Consider the following 22,930-nt stretch of genomic DNA (forward strand, 5'->3'; position numbering starts at 1 on the left):
CCAAATATTGTTCATAGATAAACTTGATCATAAACCCACAATTCATCGATCTCAACAAACACACCACAAAAGAAGATTACATCGAATAGATCTCCATGAGAGAGGGGGAGAACATTGTATTGAGATACAAAAAGAGAGAATAAGCCATCTAGCTACTAACTATGGACCCGTAGGTCTAAGGTGAACTACTCACACTTCCTCGGAGGGGCTATGGTGTTCATGTAGAAGCCCTCCGTGATCGATGCCCCCTCCGGCGGAGCTCCGAAACAGGCCCCAAGATGGGATCTCGTGGATACAGAAAGTTACGGCGGTGGAATTAGGGTTTTGGCTCCGTCTCTGATCGTTTGGGAGTACGTAGGTGTATATAGGAGGAAGAAGTACGTCGGTGGAGCAATAGGGGGCCCTCGAGGGTGGAGGGCGCGCCTGGGGGGGGGGGTCGGCGCGCCCCCTACCTCGTGGCTTCCCTGTTGGTTGCTTGACGTAGGGTCCAAGTCTCCTGGATCATGTTCGTTCCGAAAATCACGTTCCCGAAGGTTTCATTCCGTTTGGACTCCATTTGATATTCTTTTTCTGTGAAACTCTGAAATAGGCAAAAACAACAATTCTGGGCTCGGTCTCCGGTTAATAGGTCAGTCCCAAAAATAATATAAAAGTGGATAATAAAGCCCAATAATGTCCAAAACAGAAGATAATATAGCATGGAGCAATCAAAAATTATAGATACGTTGGAGACGTATCAAGCATCCCCAAGCTTAATTCCTGCTCATCCTCGAGTAGGTAAATGATAAAAACAAATTTTTTGATGTGGAATTCTACTAGGCATAATTTCAATGTAATTCTTCTTAATTGTGGCATGAATATTCAGATCCGAAAGATTCAAGATAAACGTTTAATATTGACATAGAAATAATAATACTTCAAGCATACTAACTAAGAAATTATGTCTTCTCGAAATGATATGGCCAAAGAAAGTTCATCCCTACAAAATCATATAGTTTAGTCATGCTCCATTTTCGTCACGCAAGAATGCTCTCATCATGCACAACTCAGATGACAAGCCAATCAATTCTTTCATAGTTTAGTAATCTCAGACTTTATAAACCTTCACACAATACATGAGTGTGAGCCATGGATATAGCACTATGGGTGGAATAGAGTATAATGATGGGGGTTATGTGGAGAAGACAAAAAAGGAGAAAGTCTCACATCGACGAGGCTAATCAACGAGATATGGTGATGCCCATCAATTGATGTTAATGCAAGGAGTAGGGATTGCCATGCAACGGATGCACTAGAGTTATAAATGTATGAAAGCTCAACAAAAGAAACTATTTGGTGTGCATCCAACTTGCTTGCTCATGAAGACCTAGGGCACTTGAGGAGGCCCATTGTTGGAATATACAAGCCAAGTTCTATAATGAAAAAATCCCACTAGTATATGAAAGTGACAAAACAAGAGACTCTCTATCATGAAGATCATGGTGCTACTTTGAAGCACAAGTGTGGAAAAAAGGATAGTAGCATTGTCCCTTTTCATTGCTCTCTTTTTTTGGGCCTTCTTATTTTTTTGGCCTGTCTCTTTTTTTTGGGACAATGCTCTATTAAATGATGATCATCAAACTTCTATTTATTTACAACTCAATGATTACAACTCGATACTAGAATAAGGTATGACTCTATATGAATGCCTCCGGCGGTGTACCGAGATATGCAATGAACCAAGAGTGACATGTATGAAAGAATTATGAACGGTGGCTTTGCCACAAATACTATGTAAACTACATGATCATGCTAAACAATATGACAATGATGAACGTGTCATGATAAACGGGATGGTGGAATGTTGCATGGCAATATATCTCGGAATGGCTATCGAAATGCCATAATAGGTAGGTATGGTGGCTTTTTTGAGGAAGATATAAGGAGGTTTATGTGTGAAACAGTGTATCATATCACTGGGTTTGGATGCACCGGCGAAGTTTGCACCAACTCTCAATGTGAGAAAGGGCAATGCACGGTACCAAAGAGGCTAGCAATGATGGAAAGGTGAGAGTGCGTATAATACATGGACTCAACATTAGTCATAAAGAACTCACATACTTATTGCAAAAACCTACAAGTCATCAAAAACCAAGCACTATGTGCATGCTCCTAGGGGTATAGATTGGTTGGAAAAGACCATCGCTCGTCCCCGACCGCCACCCATAAGGAGGACAATCAAAGAACACCTAATGTTTCAAATTTGTTACATAACGTTTACCATACGTGCATGCTACGGGACTTGCAAACTTCAACACAAGTATTTCTCAAATTCAGAACTACTCACCTAGCACAACTTTAAGATCACTACCTCCATATCTCAAAACAATCATCAAGCATCAAACTTCTCTTAGTATTCAAAACACTCATAAGAAAGTTTTTACTAATCTTGAATATCTAGCATATTAGGATTATTTAAGAAAATTACCATGCTATTTACGACTCTCAAAATAATCTAAGTGAAGCATGAGAGATCAATAGTTTCAATAAAACAAATCTACCACCGTGCTCTAAAAGATATAAGTGAAGCACATAGAGTATTCTAATAATTTCCGAATCATGTGTGTCTCTCTCAAAAGGTGTGTACAGCAAAGATGATTGTGGTAAACTAAAAAGTAAAGATTCAAATCATACAAGATGCTCCAAGAAAAACACATATCATGTGGTGAATAAAAATATAGCTCCAAGTAAAGTTACCGATGGAAGTAGACGAAAGAGGTGATGCCTTCCGGGGCATCCCGAAGCTTTGGCTTTTTGGTGTCCTTAGATTATCTTGGGGGTTCCATGGGCATCCCCAAGCTTAGGATCTTGCCACTCCTTGTTCCATAATCCATCAAATCCTTACCCAAAACTTGAAAACTTCACAACACAAAACTTAAAGTAGAAAACCTCATGAGCTCCGTTAGCGAAAGAAAACAAAAGAGCACTTCAAGGTACTGTAATGAACTCATTCTTTATTTATATTGGTGTTAAACCTACTGTATTCCAACTTCTCTATGGTTTATAAAATTTTTACTAGCCATATTTTCATCAAAATAATCAAACAACACACGAAAAACAGAATCTGTCAAAAACAGAACAGTCTGTAGTAATCTGTAGCTAGCGCAAGATCTGGAACCCCAAAAATTCTAAAATAAATTTCTGGACGTGAGTAATTTATCTATTAATCATCTGCAAAAATAATTAACTGAATAGAACTTTCCAAATGGAAATGGCAGAAGTTCTCGTGAGGGCTAAAGTTTCTGGTTTTTACAGCAAGATTAACAAGACTTTCCCCAAGTCTTCCCAACGGTTCTACTTAGCACAAACACTAATTAAACACAAAAACACAACCAAAACAGAGGCTAGATAAATTATTTATTAAATAACAGCAAGTAAAAATATTGGGTTGTGTCCCAACAAGCCCTTTTCTTTAAAGCCTTATAGCCAGGCATAAGATTTCAACGATGCTCACATGAAAGACAAGAATTGAAGCACAAAGAGAGCATCATAAAACATGTGACAAACACATCTAAGTCTAACATACTTCCTATGCATAGGCATCTTATAGGCAAACAAATTATCAAGGAAAGCAAAAACTAGCATATGCAAGAAAGTAGAATGAAACAATAGCAATCTCAACATAATTAGAGGTAATTTAGTAACATGAAAATTTATACCACCATATTTTCCTCTCTCATAATAATTTCAGGTAGGATCATAAGGAAATTCAACAAAATAGCTATCACATAAAATATTTTCAACATGATCCACATGCATGCAAAGTTGACACTCTTCCAAAATAGTGGGATTAACATTAACTAAAGTCATGACTTCTCCAAACCCACTTTTATCAAAATTTTCATAAGATTGAACATTCTCCAAATATGTGGGATCTAAAGTTCACACTCTTCCAAGCCCACTTTCAATAATATTGCAAACACTATTATCAATCTCATATTCATCATGGGGCTTAAATAAATTTTCAAGATCAAAAGAAGAATTACCCCAATCATGATCATTGCAACAAGTAGTAGACATAGCAAAACTAGCATCCCCAAGCTTAGGGTATTGCATATTATTAGCACAATTGGCATTAATAGAATTTATACTATCATCATTGCAATCATGCTTTTTATTCAAAGATTCATCATGAATCACTCCATAAAGTACTTTATCACAATTTTCAGATTCACGAATTTCTAGCAAAACTTCATAAAGATAATCTGGTGCACAAAACTCACTAGCAATTGGTTCATCATAATCTGATCTCTTAAAAAGATTAGCAAGCGGATGAGTATCCATAGATGTTTATGTTCTCTGTTTAGTAATAAATAAACAACCATTCCAACCAAACGAGCAAACGAGCCAAGTAAGACATCAAAGCAAATGGAAAGACGAGCAGAAGAAGGGCAAATAAAACGGCAAGGGTGAAGTGGGGGAGAGGAAAACGAGAGGCAAATGGCAAATAATGTAATGCGGGAGATAAGGGTTTGTGATGGGTACTTGGTATGTTGACTTTTGCATAGACCTCCCCGGCAACGACGCCAGAAATCCTTCTTGCTACCTCTTGAGCACTGCGTTGGTTTTCCCTTGAAGAGGAAAGGGTGATGCAGCAAAGTAGCGTAAGAATTTCCCTTAGTTTTTGAGAACCAAGGTATCAATCCAGTAGGAGACTATGCGCGAGTCCCTCTCACCTACACAAAACAAATAAATCCCCGCAACCAATGCGATAAGGGGTTGTCAATCCCTACACGGTCACTTACAAGAGTGAGGTCTGATAGATATGATAAGATAATATTTTTGGTATTTTTCTGATAAAGATGCAAAGTAAAAGAAAAGGCAATGAAAATAACTAAGTGTTGGAAGATTAATATGATGGAAGATAGACCTGGGGGCCATAGGTTTCACTAGTGGCTTCTCTCAGGAGCATAAGTATTTTACGGTGGGTGAACAAATTACTGTTGAGCAATTGACAGAGTTGAGCATAGTTATGAGTATCTAGGTATGATCATGTATATAGGCATCACGTCCGAGACAAGTAGACCGACTCATGCCTGCATCTACTACTATTACTCCACACATCGACCGCTATCCATCATGCATCTAGAGTATTAAGTTCATAAGAATAGAGTAACGCTTTAAGCAAGATGACATGATGTAGAGGGATAAATTCATACAATATGATAAAAAAAACCATCTTGTTATCCTCGATGGCAACAATACAATACGTGCCTTGCTGCCCCTACTATCACTGGGAAAGGACACCGCAAGATTGAACCCAAAGCTAAGCACTTCACCCATTGCAAGAAAGATCAATCTAGTAGGCCAATCCAAACTGATAATTCAAAGAGACTTGCAAAGATAACCAATCATACATAAAAGAATTCAGAAAATCCAAATATTGTTCATAGATAAACTTGATCATAAACCCACAATTCATCGGTCTCAAAAAACACACCGCAAAAGAAGATTACATCGAATAGATCTCCACGAGAGAGGGGGAGAACATTGTATTGAGATCCAAAAAGAGAGAAGAAGCCATCTAGCTAATAACTATGGACCCAAAGTTAGGTAAACTACTCACACATCATCGGAGAGGCTATGGTGTTGATGTAGAAGCCCTTCGTGATCGATGCCTCCTCCGACGGATCTCCGGAACAGGCCCCAAGATGGGATATTGTGGATACAGAAAGTTACGGCGGTGGAATTAGGGTTTTGACTCCATCTCTGATCGTTTTGGGGTACGTAGGTATATATAGGAGGAAGAAGTACGTCGGTAGAGCAACAGGGGGCCCACAAGGGTGGAGGGTGCGCCTGGGGGAGGGGGATAGGCGCGCCCCCTACCTCATGGCTTCCCTATTGGTCGCTTGACGTAGGCTCCAAGTCTCCTGGATCATGTTCGTTCCAAATCACGTTCCTGAAGGTTTCATTCCGTTTGGACTCCGTTTGATATTCTTTTTCTATGAAACTCTAAAATAGGCAAAAAAACAGCAATTCTTGGTTGGACCTCCGGTTAAGAGGTTAGTCCCAAAAATAATATAAAAGTGAATAATAAAGCCCAATAATGTCCAAAATAGAAGATAATATAGCATGGAGCAATCAAAAATTATAGATACGTTGGAGACGTATCAAGCATCCCCAAGCTTAATTCCTGCTTGTCCTCGAGTAGGTAAATGATAATACAGAATTTTTGATGTGGAATGCTACTAGGCATAATTTCAATGTAATTCTTCTTAATTGTGGCATGAATATTCAGATCCAAAAGATTCAAGATTAACGTTTAATATTGACATAGAAGTAATAATACTTCAAGCATACTAACTAAGTAATTATGTATTCTCAAAATGACATGGCCAAAGAAAGTTCATCCCTACAAAATCATATAGTTTTGTCATGCTTCATTTTCGTCACACAAGAATGCTCTCATCATGCACAACCCCGATGACAAGCCAAGCAATTGTTTCATACTTTAGTAATCTCAAACTTTATAAACCTTCACGCAATACATGAGCGTGAGCCATGGATATAGCACTATGGGTGGAATAGAGTATAATGATGGGGGTTATGTGGAGAAGACAAAAAAGGAGAAAGTCTCACATCAACGAGGCTAATCAAATAGCTATGGAGATGCCCATCGATTGATGTTAATGCAAGGAGTAGGGATTGCCATGCAACGGATGCACTAGAGCTATAAATGTATGAAAGCTCAACAAAAAAACTAGTGGGTGTGCATCCAACTTGCTTGCTCATGAAGACCTAGGGCACTTGAGGAAGCCCATTGTTGGAATATACAAGCCAAGTTCTATAATAAAAAATTCCCACTAGTATATGAAAGTGAAAAAACAAGAGACTCGTTGTCATGAAGATCATGGTGCTACTTTGAAGCACAAGTGTGGAAAAAAGGATAGTAGCATTGTCCCTTTTCATTTCTCTCATTTTTGGGCCTTCTTCTTCTTTTTTTATTTGGCCTTTCTCTTTTTTTGGGACAATGCTCTATTAAATGATGATCATCAGACTTCTATTTATTTACAACTCAATGATTACAACTCGATACTAGAACAAGGTATGAATCTATATTTATGCCTCCGGCGGTGTACCGGGATATGCAATCAACCAAGAGTGACATCTATGAAAGAATTATGAATGGTGGCTTTGCCAGAAATACTATGTCAACTACATGATCATGCTAAACAATATGACAATGATGAACGTGTCATGATAAATGGGATGGTGGAATGTTGCATGGCAATATATCTCGGAATGGCTATCGAAATGCCATAATAGGTAGGTATGGTGGCTGTTTTGAGGAAGATATAAGGAGGTTTATGTGCGAAAGAGCGTATCATATCACGGGGTTTGGATGCACTGGCAAAGTTTGCACCAACTCTCAATGTGAGAAAGGGCAATGCACGGTACCGAAGAGGCTAGCAATGATGGAAAGGTGAGAGTGCGTATAATCCATGGACTCAAAATTGGTCATAAAGAAATCACATACTTATTGCAAAAATCTACCAGTCATCAAAAACCAAGCACTACACACATGCTCCTAGGGGGATAGATTGGTAGGAAAAGACCATCGCTCGGCCCCGACTGCCACTCATAAGGAGGACAATCAAAGGACACCTCATGTTTCAAATTTGTTACATAATGTTTACCATACGTGCATGCTATGGGACTTGCAAACTTGAACACAAGTATTTATCAAATTCACAACTACTCAACTAGCATAACTTTAAGATCACTACCACCATATCTCAAAACAATCATCAACCATCAAACTTCTCTTAGTATTCAAAACACTCATAAGAAAGTTATTACTAATCTTGAATACCTAGCATATAATGATTATTTAAGCAAATTACCATGCTATTTAAGATTCTCAAAATAATCTAAGTGAAGCATGAGAGATCAATAGTTTCTATAAAACAAATCTATGACCGTTCTCTAAAAGATATAAGTGAAGTACTAGAGCAAAACTATATAACTCAAAAGATATAAGTGAAGCACATAGAGTATTCTAATAATTTCTGAATCATGTGTGTCTCTCTCAAAAGGTGTGTACAGAAAATATGATTGTGGTAAACTAAAAATCAAAGACTCAAATCATACAAGACGCTCCAAGCAAAACACATATCATGTGGTGAATAAAAATATAGCTCCAAGTGAAGTTACCGATGGAAGTAGACGAAAGAGGTGATGCCTTCCGGGGCATCCCCAAGCTTTGGCTTTTTGTTGTCCTTAGATTATATTGGGGGTGCCATGGGAATCCCCAAGCTTAGGCTCTTGCCACTCCTTGTTCCATAATCCATCAAATCCTTACCCAAAACTTGAAAACTTCACAACACAAAACTTAAAGTAGAAAATCTCGTGAGCTCCGTTAGCGAAAGAAAACTAAAGACAACTTCAAGTTACTGTAATGAACTAATTCTTTACTTATATTTGTGTTAAACCTACTGTATTCCAACTTCTCTAGGGTTTATAAACTATTTTACTAGCCATAGATTCATCAAAATAAGCAAACAACACACGAAAAACAGAATCTGTCAAAAACAGAACAGTCTGTAGTAATCTGTAGCTAGCGCAAGATATGGAACCCCAAAAATTCTAAAATAACTTTCTGGTCGTGAGGAATTTATCTATTAATCATCTGAAAGAAGAATTAACTAAATATCACTTTCCAAATGAAAATGGCAGAAGTTCTAGTGAGGGCTAAAGTTTCTATTTTTTACAGCAAGATTAACAAGACTTTCCCCAAGTCTCCCAACGGTTCTACTTGGCACAAACACTAATTAAACACAAAAAACACAACCAAAACAGTGGCTAGATAAATTATTTATTAAATAACAGCAAGTAAAAATATTGGGTTGTGTCCCAACAAGCGCTTTTCTTTAAAGCCTTATAGCCAGGCATAAGATTTCAATGATGCTCACACGAAAGACAAGATTTGAAGCACAGAGAGAGCATCATAAAACACGTGACAAACACATCTAAGTCTAACATACTTCCTATGCATAGGCATCTTATAGGCAAACAAATTATCAAGGAAAGCAAAAACTAGCATATGCAAGAAAGTAGAAAGAAACAGTAGCAATCTCAACATAACGAGAGGTAATTTAGTAACATGAAAATTTATACCACCATATTTTCGTCTCTCATAATAATTTCAGGTAGGATCATAAGGAAATTCAACAAAATAGCTCTCACATAAAATATTTTCAACATGATCCACATGCATGCAAAGTTGACACTCTTCCAAAATAGTGGGATTAACATTAACTAAAGTCATGACTTCTCCAAACCCACTTTTATCAAAATTTTCATAAGTTTGAACATTCTCCAAATATGTGGGATCTAAAGTTGACACTCTTCCAAACCCACTTTCAATAATATTGCAAACACTATTATCAATCTCATATTCATCATGGGGCTTAAATAAATTTTCAAGATCAAAAGAAGAATTACCCCAATCATGATCATTGCAACAAGTAGTAGACATAGCAAAACTAGCATCCCCAAGCTTAGGGTATTGCATATTATTAGCACAATTGGCATTAATAGAATTTATACTATCATCATTGCAATCATGCTTTTTATTCAAAGATTCATCATGAATCACTCCATAAAGTACTTTATCACAATTTTCAGATTCACGAATTTCTAGCAAAACTTCATAAAGATAATCTGGTGCACAAAACTCACTAGCAATTGGTTCATCATAATCTGATCTCTTAAAAAGATTAGCAAGCGTATGAGGATCCATAGATGTTTATCTTCTCTATTTAGTAATAAATAAACAACTATTCGAACCAAACGAGCAAACGAGCCAAGTAAGACATCAAAGCAAATGGAAAGACGAGCAGAAGAAGGGCAAATAAAACGGCAAGGGTGAAGTGGGGGAGAGGAAAACGAGAGGCAAATGACAAATAATGTAATGCGGGAGATAAGGGTTTGTGATGGGTACTTGGTATGTTGACTTTTGCATAGGCCTCCCCGGCAACGACGCTAGAAATCCTTCTTGCTACCTCTTGAGCACTGCGTTGGTTTTCCCTTGAAGAGGAAAGGGTGATGAAGCAAAGTAGCGTAAGAATTTCCCTTAGTTTTTGAGAACCAAGGTATCAATCCAGTAGGAGACTATGCACGAGTCCCTCTCACCTACACAAAACAAATAAATCCTCGCAACCAACCCGATAAGGGGTTGTCAATCCCTACACGGTCACTTACGAGAGTGAGGTCTGATAGATATGATAAGATAATATTTTTGGTATTTTTATGATAAAGATGCAAAGTAAAATAAAAGGCAATGAAAATAACGAAGTGTTGGAAGATTAATATGATGGAAGATAGACGTGGGGGCCATAGGTTTCATTGGTGGCTTCTCTCAAGAGCATAAGTATTTTACTGTGGGTGAACAAATTAGTGTTGAGCAATTGACAGAGTTGAGCATAGTTATGAGAATATCTTGGTATGATCATGTATATAGGCATCACGTCCGAGACAAGTAGACCGACTCCTGCCTGCATCTACTACTATTACTCCACACATCGACCGCTATCCAGCATGCATCTAGAGTATTAAGTTCATAAGAATGGAGTAACGCTTTAAGCAAGATGACATGTTGTAGAGGGATAAATTCATGCAATATGATAAAAAACCATCTTGTTATCCTCGATGGCAACAATACAATACGTGCCTTGCTGCCCCTACTGTCACTGGGAAGGACACCGTAAGATTGAACCCAAAGCTAAGCACTTCTCCCATTGCAAGAAAGATCAATCTAGCAGGCCAAACCAAACAGATAAATCGAAGAGACTTGCAAAGATAACCAATCGTACATAAAAGAATTCAGAAAATCCAAATATTGTTCATAGATAAACTTGATCATAAACCCACAATTCATCGGTCTCAACAAACACACCGCAAAAGAAGATTACATTGAATAGATCTGCACGAGAGAGGGGGTGAACATTGTATTGAGATACAAAAAGAGAGAAGAAGCCATCTAGCTAATAAGTATGGACCCGAAGGTCTGAGGTAAACTACTCACACAGCATCGGAGAGGCTATGGTGTTGATATAGAAGCCCTCCGTGATCGATGCCCCCTCCGCCGGATCTCCGGAACAGGCCCCAAGATGGGATCTCGTGGATACAGAAAGTTACGGTGGTGGAATTAGGGTTTTGGCTCCGTCTCTGATCGTTTGGGGGTACGTAGGTATATATAGGAGGAAGAAGTATGTCGGTGGAGCAATAGGGGGCCCACGACGGTGGAGGACCTGCCTGGGGGGGGGGGGTAGGCGCCCCCCTACCTCATGGCTTCCCTGTTGGTTGCTTGACGTAGGAAATTTTGTCTACAACAACCCTGGAAAATTTTGTCGAGTTCTGATGGAGGAATCTCTGGCAATCCACGATATACCGGAGCCCTGTCAAATCTGGACGGGAATCTGGATGAGTTTAGGGCGTGGTGTCCAGCTTCTAGCTCGGACGTCCTTTGGAAGATCCAACTGTTGATCGGCTGCGGAATTCCTATATCTACCACCTATCAAAATTTCAGCTCGATCCAACCATCCAAACTCCGGGAACCTTCCGATTAGTGCATCACTTTTCGTATCTGTTTTCTGCGCGAAAACGAATCCAACCCGAGTTCGTCTTTTTTATGAACGGGATTTCGGACATCCCTTTTGAAGACAGTTTTGTATGGGGTACTGTGTTTTGTTTCCGAACACATCCCACTAACTTTAAGATCTTTTGAACATGATTTTCAACATCATGCTAGTGTTAAACCAGTTCGGCAATATTGCTCCACGGCTGCCGACCTGCGCTAGACACGTCGTCACTTTGTTGAGCCAAGCTCAACTTCTTCGGATCATCATCTCGGCAAGCCGAACAAGAGTCCGGCATCGCGAAGGATAAATCATCACCAACATCACCGCCCCACGGATTACATGGAGCGGGCATACTGGCATCGCCGCACGGTCGCTTCATCAAGCCGGCATCGACCACGTCACGACCTGCATCGGCAGGGCTGCACTATTTCTTCTTCAAGCTGGTGTCCATCACGCCGACCTACTTCGACTCATCAGTTGACATCGAGGCTTCGACATCTCGGCTGGACCGGGGGCTTCGCCATCTCTTCATCAACCTACTCCGGACACTTCGGCGTCACCAGCCGACCAGCTTCATCACATTAGCTGGGCCACAGGCTTTTCCTCGGCGAGCCAACCTTTGCTAGCATCGCCAGACCATCGATTTATCACCCATCAGGCAATGGGTGTGCGGATCGATTCCCGATTTTGGAAGTTGCTTTTCTTCGGAATGCTACAACAAATAAACCAGGTGCTATTAATCCTAACAATTTTTGCTTATTGGGTTTATTTTTTCTTAAGGAATTATTACTCTGGTTTGTTCCATCATCTGTACACAGGTCTATCAAATAGTAGCTGCATTAAAAACAGTCGCGTGGTAGTTCGGTCAGTTGCCGTACATAGTTCGGCGAACGCCGCATCCGGAGCCCGGACCGCCCTGCAAATTCAGGCTTTGTCACGCCTTCACTTCATCACACCGACGCCCTGCATCGACATTGACTTCGGCACCAGGCCATATTTCTTTTATTACTCACTTTGCATAAATTATTTATTATGCAACGATTTTTTTCAATTATCATTATTACTATTATCTCCGGTTTGCACTATTTTTTGTGCACAGGAAAATGATCCGGGGACTTCGGCATCACTCTGCCGGTCGGCATTGACCGTGCTATGTCACCACTTTGGCGTGTCGCGCTCTCCGCTCCGCCACCTCGGGACCGGCTTGGGGGATGGAACCTTGTCCCGCATCAAGCTCGGACCGCGTCATCAATACCGAACACATTAACCAGCTAAGTAGCTTTAATGTCAAAGCTTTAATTTCTAACTTGTGTTCGGTTCGACCAAGCATTATACTTTTTTGGAAAAAAATTGCTTGTAAAAAATTTTCCTTGTCCAAACTTTGTTTGTGACGCATAAATTCAAATACCCAATTCATTTGGGGGCTTCCTTCATGAAGCTTTTCCTCTTGCATATGATTATACTTGTACGGCTTCGTTCCTTGTTCGTGTATTACGCCACAATATGCACCATATTGACTTAAGGGATTTGCAAGCTGGGTTGCCTCGCTCCTGTGTTTACCCCTACATTCCCGGTTGTTCAGCTAGGGAGTAAAGGGAGCACCTCTGCGATTGTCATGATTGGGTCATCCGAGCCGGACCTCAGATTGGGTGAAGCCGAAAGCTAGCGCTCTTATAGTTTTCAATGATGGTCGGCACACAACGGAACTCATGAGTACAAAAAATCTATTGCACAAGTCTCATAATAACAATGAGCACAGAAGAAAGGTATCGGTGGGGCTACTATTTTCTTCGAAGATGCTTTTTACACTTCGCAGTAGTATAGCATAAGTTCCCTGAGCGTGCTTTGTCTGTTACAGCCTTATGGCCTGATTGCCTGGTTATTGGAAACACCGTCGATATTCTCGACAGATGGAGTACATAACACTTTTCGGTCCTTGACCGAAGAGGGAGAAGCCGACGGTCGGTTAAGACGCGTTTAAAGTTCGGTTGAACATAGACATGATATAAGTACTTCAGTACATGCAATCATTCTTTTACCCAAGTCAGTTGGGGGCTCTTAAATTTATATGAGCCGTTTTATGATAAGTGTTCTTCTTCTTAGTCGTTGCAAAGTTTCATTAATATTATTATTATTATTATTATTATTATTATTATTATTATTATTATTATTATTATTATTATTATTATTATTATCTATCACTCCTTTTTTCGACACGAGCGTGTGGTCACTAGCCGGGGAGTCTAATTTCTCTCTCAAAGCTGCTAGAGTTTGGTTTGCTAAACTGGCCTAATGAGAAGTACTCCACCTTTGGGATAGGAGGCTGAAGCCGTAGGCTGACCCACTTGAAGTCTTGGGATAGGATGTGTCATGTTAAAGCATGACAAGAGCACTCTTTTTTTCTAAGACCAATTTTCGGATTGGCACGGAACACTTGATCTTGTTCGGACGTCACGTTTGTACTAACGGTTTTTGGTTTTCCAAGCTTATGTCACTTTTAAACTATTTGTGTGTTTTCAGCACAAGTCTCGCAGTGCAACGCCGGACACCTTTAGAGATTCGGCAAAAATATTCTCGGATATTGCTATATATGCATCGGTTTCGAATTGTTTCTTCGGTCAATAGTTGGGTTGCCCAGCTCCTGCACTTGCCTCCTACGTTCCGCTTTGTTCGGCTAGGTGTGCAAAGGGAGAACCACTGTGATTGTGCTTCCAGCTCACATGGTTAAGCACCTCAGTGGAGAAAGCTGAAAACTGACTGTCACAACAAGCATAAACTGATCAGCGATCCGATGACTGTGTTAAATGACGGGCCATTCATAACATTGGCCGAAGTGTTTACGACTTGACATCGGCTGTTGCCGAACACTACCGGGGGCTATTAACTGGCCTCCCAAACTAAGTCCTCGATATTTTGCTCTTACATTAGAGCTGAGGTTTCATGATCATGCTTAGCATGAAAACCCAAAGAAAGGAACCAATAGCAGGACTATTTTCTTTGGAAGACATTTCTTATACAGTGATATAACATATCTCTCTGCGTGCCTTTGCTTATAAAACCGTATGGCCAGATTGCCTTGTTTGTCGTAAATCTTTTCCCCCAACACCTGATTGCATAACCGGAAAGGTTCGGAAGTTTATAAGTGGGAATTCAAGTAGCTCTTAGGATATCTTTCCGACAGATGTATGATATGAAATTGGGGTTCGACGTCTAGTGGTCCGCCTATTCACGGTCGGTTTTACAGTGGTCTCGTTGTGTCTTAAAGAGTCCTTGGCTATGCCGACTCGGGGACGCTTCGTATGTCATGTGCACTGCCTTGTACATGATGGTGCTGTAGGATCGAGCCCGTGTAGGCCCCACCACGAAAACTTCGGACGAAATCTCTATCATATGTTTGTTCCGGCTTATTTTGCAAGCCACTCCTTTGTTTTTGTTTTGGTTTGTGGTATTCGATTTGCTTCGGAGTCAAATGTGGATTCCATACCTTTCCTAAGCGGTGTTCTCATATTTCTTTGAGAATACAAATCCTTCTCGTTTATTGAGATTGTCATGTCAATCCTTTTTCACCGGTGTGTTTCTCTTCAAGTGGATCCGATCATTTCAACAACCGCAAGATCAAGTATCAGTTCTTCTCAACGGTGTTTGTTTCATTCGTCTCCAAGTTGCCTTTGTTTTCCCGCCCACCATCCCTTTTTCTTCGAGGACTCATATTTCTTATTCAAGTATCCTTTTACTGATGAGAAGTCTCTCCATTCTTTTCCGTCAATGTTCTTATCCGTTGATTCTCAGGAAGATGCTAACGAAGCTTCAAGTTCGTCTCTCGTTACTCTTTTTCTTCTCCGGTAGATTTAATTCAAGCTTTGGTATTGAGGTTACTCCTTTTCTTTTTGCCCAATGCCTATTTATGCCAGTGCACCTCTTAATTTTGCCCACTTGCTATTCTTTTGTTCCGGAGTGCTAAAGATATCTCAGAAGATTCGTGTTTCCACTCTTAATCCATTCAAGCTATTTTGAGGATGTTATCTCATTCAAGCCTTTTAATTCAACCGGTGCAATCTCTCCTTTAATCATTTCAACGGTGTTTTCTTTTGAGTGGGCCCTAACCCACAGGTCTTTTTCCAGGATCTTACCTGACTCTTCTTATTTTCCGGCGTTACTCTCAAATTATTTTTCGAAGTTTGCTGTCAGAATGAATTGTCATCAGTCAAATGTCTTTCTCCAAGATCTTTCATTTCTTTTCATCATTGGTTCAACCTTTCTATTCGTCATCCCGGAGTATCTCGACAATTCTTGGTGGTGTTTCTCGTCGTCATTCTCGGAGATTTGAAGACAGAAGAAGAGTTTTTCCTCCATATCTTGCTCCATTCTCTTCAAGATTCGTGGTTCTAGTTCGAGGCCATCCTCTCATAATTGTTTTGATCGTGAGAATTCTTTTATCGATCCGGAGCAATTCAGGAGCCTTTTCAGTTTGTTATCCAGAGTCCATCATCTCAGAGTTATTCATTCTCAGCTTTCAGCTCTCTTCCTCCTAATTTTACCGGTGCATCAATCAAATTTCCTCTAATAAGTTCTTGATCTCTTCGTTCTCATGTATCTAAATCCTCTCAAGCATCTTCGTTCATTTTATAATTCTTCCCGGTGTTTCTTTATCTTCTCTTCGTTCATTTCCAATTCCTATGGTGATTTGCTCAAGATTCTAGTCCATGGTTATCATATCAACTCATTCGTTGTTTTCCAAATTCTACCGGTGGTTCTTTGAAGACCTTCTCAAGTTGGCGCTATATCTATCTTAATCTTTTCTACGAGAATAAGTAATATGTCGAATCCATTGATTGTCATCAATTTAATTGGTGAAGGATAAGCATAATGTAATTCTAATTCTTGTTTTATCCAAGTGGTTAATTCCCTATTCCGGAGACTCATCAAATTCTTGTTTCCATTTGTCCATCTTTCTTTACCGGAGTGCCAAGTTTTCTCTTTATCTCGTTGCTAAGCTTCATCTAATCATTGCAAGGCTTCAACCTTACTCTTCTCATCTTCCTTTCCGTTTGATCATTCTTTTGTTTTACCGGAGTTCTTCATGAAGGTTTTACATGATGGTTCATCAAGGATTTTATCCCTTCTCAAAGTTTTCATCGAGATTCTTTTTCGAGGAGCTCAAGTTTTCTTCATCTTGCTAACCGGAGTGCAATTCTTCCTTCCGTATCAATAGAGGTGGTGTTATGTCATTCTTGATAATTTGAGTTCATGTCTCATGATTCACATGTTGTTAAGAATGAGGTATTTAAAACCCATCAATCGCGTCATTGGAGTTATCTTGGGTTATAGTTCACCTAAAGCCTTCCCTAAGGATTGTTGCTATTATGGTGCTCATAAATGACTCAAGTTCGTCTATCCTTTCCGGTGCGATATACTTTCTCGTCTCCTTGTTCATATCAATACAATTCTTTTACCGTGACTGGCAGTTTGTCACCTCATAATTCGAGATGTATTCCATAAGACCATATTAAGCTTATTCTTTTCGTTGTTGGTTTTCCATCAATTCCGTTCTAGCACTTGTTGTAAGCATGCTCCCTCAAGATCTTGTTTCCCTTTGTTCATCCCATTCCATTCTATTCTTTTGTTCCGGAGGCATTGTGATGATGTTCTTTTTGACCCATCATCTTGTTTGTCAAGATCATGTTCTATTCCTTCCATTTACAGTCGGAGTGCTGTCCAAATTATATCATTCTTAATCCTACGCTATCTTGTTTTGACCGGAGTGGTTTCAATATATATCTTCCCTTCAACCTACAAAGTTCTCGTAATGTTCTTTGTTCCTCTTTTCTAACGGAGTGTTTTCAACTTCGTTCATCTCCGTTGTATTCTTCTTTCCAATTGTTTAACCTCTCAAGGTTCATTGGTTACACTCGTTTGTCAAGGAAGCAACTTAGTTTTACCTCTTCTCTTTTTCCGTTGTCCCTCCGGTGCCATTATAGATCTCGGGACGAGATCCTCTCGTAGTGGTGGAGTGTTGTGACGCCCCGAGACCGATGCGCCAGGTGTCTTCCAGTTATTCGCTGCTGTTGCCAGGTCATTAGCTTGCGTGTTTCTTTTCATCATGTCATCATGTGCATCGCATCATCATGTTTTTCAAAACTTGCATCCGTCCGGGTTCTCCCCGTTCCTTCCGTTGTCCGTTCTGAGTCCAGACACACTTGCACGCGCCCGCGGCACGTCCGAATAGTATTTTATAAGTGGCCAGAAAATGTTCTCGGAATGGGATGAGATTTGACGTGTGGTCTTATTATAGTGTAGATAGACCGCCTGTCAAGTTTCATTGCATTCGAAGTTCGTTTGACGCCCCAACGTTTAACCATAGCGGCATTATAGCCAGTCTAACGTCGGACGTTTTCGGTTTTCGGAAACAATTGCTGGGCTGCACTTCTCTCCTCTCATCTCAGCCCAACCTCTTTTCACAACCCCCTCGCAGCCCACCTAAACCTCCCTCCGTTTCGGACCGCCAGATCGCGATCGGAGGCTCTGAAACGCTCCTAAAACCCCTCCTAACCCTTCAAACCCTAGCCCCTACCTATAAAAGGAAGTCTCCCTTTCATTTTTGGCAGCAGCCAAACCCCCCTCCTCGAAATCCGCGCGCCGCCAGCCTCCTCCCACCTTGAGGGCCGCGCCGCCGCCTCCCACCTCCTCTCCTCAATTTTCGGCGCCAGCCACCACCATCTCGCCACTTGGCGCGCCCTGTGTGGCCAGCCGCCGCTCCAGCAGCGCCCGCAGCCAACGGGAAGCTGCCACGTCGCCTCCCCGCGCCCACATCACCCCGCGCCGCCAGGCCCGCTCCCGGCCCGCCCGGGCCCCGATCTGGGCTCTGAGGCCCGCACCGCGTCGCCCCTGCTCCCCGAGCTCCAGATCGGGAGAGGGAGACCCCGATCCAAGCTCCTCCGCCGCTCTGCACTCGTCGGTCGCCGGAGCCTCGCCGCCGGCGAGCACTTCGACAGTAGGCCAGTGCCGCCCTCGCCTCCCTCTCTCTCCCTTTCAGTTCTCCTTCCTCTCCTCACCAGCTCTCTCCCTCCCTCTGTTGCCACAGGAAACGCCGCCGCCATGGACGAGCTCCACTCCGCCGGATCCCGCATCCCCGAGCACTGCCGGCCACCTCCGTCACCGGATCTGGGATCCCCTTCGCCGGATCCATCCATTCCTGACCTCACCGGAGCCCCTCTCCTCTGTCCCCGCCACCAAGTTCGCCAGCCGCCGCCATTGCCATGGCTCTGCTTCGATCCAGAAGGAGCCCGCTCGTTCGCGTTGACCGTAGCCCAGCGCCTCCCTAGCCCACTACGCAGCTGGCCTAGCACCTGCCCGCCCTGCCTCCTCCTTCACCGAACCGGGCCAAGGCCCATGGTGAGTCTCCAGCACCACCGGCCACGTGGGCTTCCCCACGGCGCAGGTCCCGCCGACCTGATCCACTCCCGACCTGGGCCGAGCCCAGCTAGGTGAGCCCGGGCCACCTCCTAATTACTCCTGTGCAGCCTAGTTCGGGCCAGTTTTGGCCTGTTGTGTTTTTTTTCTGGTCCAACAAATTTTGCTAATTATCCAGAGTACTGCATATTTACAGATTACCCCTCCATGTTCATGCATATAATAACTCACAAATGGTGCATCGGTTTAAAATAAGTTATGTATGAAATATGATTAGATTTCTGTCTAGTTTCATAATATGTCATTTTCACCCATGTTTAAAATGTTTAAATGTTGTTTGATTAATTTTTTGCTCTATGTCATGTTAAAATGATTTATTTCATAACTAAATAACCATAACTCCGAATTTAATAAACTTTATATGTAATTGGGGTGGAATTTTGTCTAGTTTAACATGGTGGATTTACTTTGCATGTTAAACAACTCTAAAATATGTTTTAGAAAAGAACAGGACCTAACCTAATATATGCACATGAGGAGTTTCCGGATTTGTTGTTTGTTGCTTCCGGCCTCATTTAAACTTGACTAGATGGTATAGTTTTGTTATGCTTCACCTCTTGCCATGCTTAACAACATTTAATATTGTTGAGTACCTAACCGGGAGAGAACTAAATAATTGACGTGGTGTTCCGTCAATATGCATCCCGTTGCATATTGAGCTCCATTTAATTTGTAGGATTGTTTGTGCACTTTGCCATGCCATGGCTATTTAAATCGGACATGCATCATAATTGTTTGTGCATCATGCCATGATTATGTGGTGGTTGTTTACTATGTTGTTTGCTTCTTTCCGGTGTTGCTTCTTCGGGTTGTTTCTGATAACGTCGTGTTGTGAGGATTCATTCGACTGCGTCCGTTTGTCTTCTTCATGGCCCCGTTCTTCTTCCTTGCGGGACTTCAGGCAAGATGATCATACCCTCGAAATCACTTCTATTTTTGCTTGCTTAGTTGCTCGCTCTTTTGCTATGCCTATGCTGCGATACCTACCACTTGCTTATCATGCCTCCCATATTGTTGAACCAAGCATCTAACCCACCTTGTCCTAGCAAACCGTTGTTTGGCTATGTTACCGCTTTGCTCAGCCCCTCTGATAGCGTTGTTAGTTGCAGGTGAAGATTGAAGTTTGTTCCTTATTGGAACTTGGAGATGTTGTTCCTTGTTGGAACATGTTTACTTGTGGGGATATCACAATATATCTCATTTAATTAATGCATCTATATACTTGGTAAAGGGTGGAAGGCTCGGCCTTATGCCTGGTGTTTTGTTCCACTCTTGCCACCCTAGTTTCCGTCATATCGGTGTTATGTTCCCGGATTTTGCGTTCCTTACGCGGTTGGGATATTATGGGAACCCCTTGACAATTCTCCTTAAGTAAAGCTCTTCCAGCAATGCCCAACATTGGTTTTACCATTCGCCACCTAGCCTCTTTTTCCCTTGGGTTTCGCGGACTCAAGGGTCATCATTATTTTATCCCCCCGGGCCAGTGCTCCTCTGAGTGTTGGTCCACCTGTCAGCTGCCGGTGACCACCAGGGGCAACTCTGGGCTGGCCTACCCGTACCTAAGACAATCTGAGTGTGCCCTGAGAAAGAGATATGTGCAGCTCCTATCGGGATTTGTTGGCACATTCAGGCGGTGTTGCTGGTTTAGTTTTACCCTGTCGAAATGTCTTGTTTTATCGGGATACCGAGTCTGATCGGAATGTCTCGGGAGGAGGTCTATTCCTTCGTTGACCGTGAGAGCTTGTGATGGGCTAAGTTGGGACACCCCTACAGGGATTTGAACTTTCGAAAGCCGTGCCCGCGGTTATGGGCAGATGGGAATTTGTTAACGTCCGGTTGTAGAAAACTTGAAGTCGACCTTAATTAAAATGAATCAACCGCGTATGTAACCATGATGGTCTCTTTCCGGCGGAGTCCGGGAAGTGAACACGGTTGTTGGAGTTATGCTTGACGTAGGTTGTTCTAGGATCACTTCTTGATCATAGTTTCTCCATCGTGCTTTGCATTCTCTTCTCACTCTCTTTTGCGTATGTTAGCCACCATATATGCTAGTCGCTTGCTGCAGCTCCACCTCCTAACTTTACCTTACCCATAAGCTTAAATAGTCTTGATCGCGAGGGTGCGAGATTGCTGAGTCCCCGTGGCTCACAGATACTTCCAAAACCAGCTTGCAGGTGTCGATGAGTCCGTGCAGATGACGCAATCAAGTTCAGGGAGGAGCTCGATGAAGATCTTGTCCTTTGTGTTGTTTCGTTCTAGTTGGTCAGTAATGGAGCCCAGTTGGGGTCGATCGGGGACCTTTGTCGCATTTGGGGTTCTTCTTTTATTTTGGTTCCGTAGTCGGACCTTGATTGTATTTGGTTGATGTAATGCTTTATTCATGTAATTGTGTGAAGTGGCGATTGTAAGCCAACTATGTATCTCTTTCCCTTATTGTATTACATGGGTTGTGTGAAGATTACCTCACTTGCGACATATGCCTTCAATGCGATTATGCCTCTTAGTCGTGCCTCGACGCGTGGGAGATATAGTCGCATCGAGGGTGTTACAAAAAGATACCTCAAATGCAGTCTGGCGTTGGAGCTCGGACGCAAGAGGACACTGCCTCCCGGGAACAACTTCAAAACCCGAGGTGTGGCATAAGAATAACAAGGCATTGATAAAGGCCGGAAACTTAAAGGGGCTCCTCGGATACCCGGCGTGTAAACTCTTCAGATGCACTTCGGCGATCCTCAAGATCGAAGATGAGAAGATTTGTTGAACTAGTTTTCAAGACCGATGAACGAAGATGAAGAACAGTTCGGAAGAATCGAGGAGCGTCCCTAACTTGAAGGCGGGTTCAGGGGGCTACTGACGGTGTCCTGGACTAGGGGGTACTCACCACGTCATCTCCCGATATGTTAGATTGGGCCGAGGACCCCCATGGCCGTATACTCATTGGCCAGTTCGGACAGCTGCCGCATACATGGAAGATTCCACAAGACTTGGTGATCAAGACAAGGACTCCTCCCCACCGGCGTATTGGGCTAGGACTCTTGTTATCCTAGGCCTCTGGTGCATTATATAAACCGAGGCCAGGCTAGTCGATAGACAATATACAACAATCATACCCTAGGCTAGCTTCTAGGGTTTTAGCCTCTACGATCTCGTGGTAGATCTACTCTTGTACTATCCATATCATCAATATTAATCAAGAAGGACGTAGGGTTTTACCTCCATCAAGAGGGCCCGAACCTGGGTAAAACATCATGTCCCCTGCCTCCTGTTACCATCTGGCCTAGACGCACAGTTCGAGACCCCCTACCCGAGATCCGCCGGTTTTGACACCGACACATCTTATTTTGCTTAGCACGGTGGTAGCATTATAAGATGATCCCTCACTGAATTTCAAGGTATAAGTGTTCTCCCTGAGTATGCACCATTGCGACAGTTCGTCGTTGTGGGTGTCAAAACCGGTAGATCTCAGGTAGGGGGTCCCGAACTGTGCGTCCAAGATCGATGGTAACAGGAGACGGGGGACACGATGTTTACCCAGGTTCGGGCCCTCTCTATGGAGGTAATACCCTACTTCCTGCTTGATTGATCTTGATGAATATGAGTATTACAAGAGTTGATCTACCACGAGATCGTAATGGCTAAACCCTAGAAATCTAGCCTATGTGAATATGGTAATGAGTATGTGTGGTGTCCTTTCTGGACTATCCCCTTCGGTTTATATAGACGCCGAGGGGATCTAATGTTTACATGGAGTTGGTTACATCAGAAGGAATATTCGGTCGCCAAGCTTGCCTTCCACGCCAAGTAGAGTCCAGTCCGAACACAAGTATGGTCTTCGATCT

The sequence above is a fragment of the Triticum aestivum genome, chromosome 5A (assembly GCF_018294505.1).
Source record: "Triticum aestivum cultivar Chinese Spring chromosome 5A, IWGSC CS RefSeq v2.1, whole genome shotgun sequence".
NCBI classification, from domain to species: domain Eukaryota; kingdom Viridiplantae; phylum Streptophyta; class Magnoliopsida; order Poales; family Poaceae; genus Triticum; species Triticum aestivum.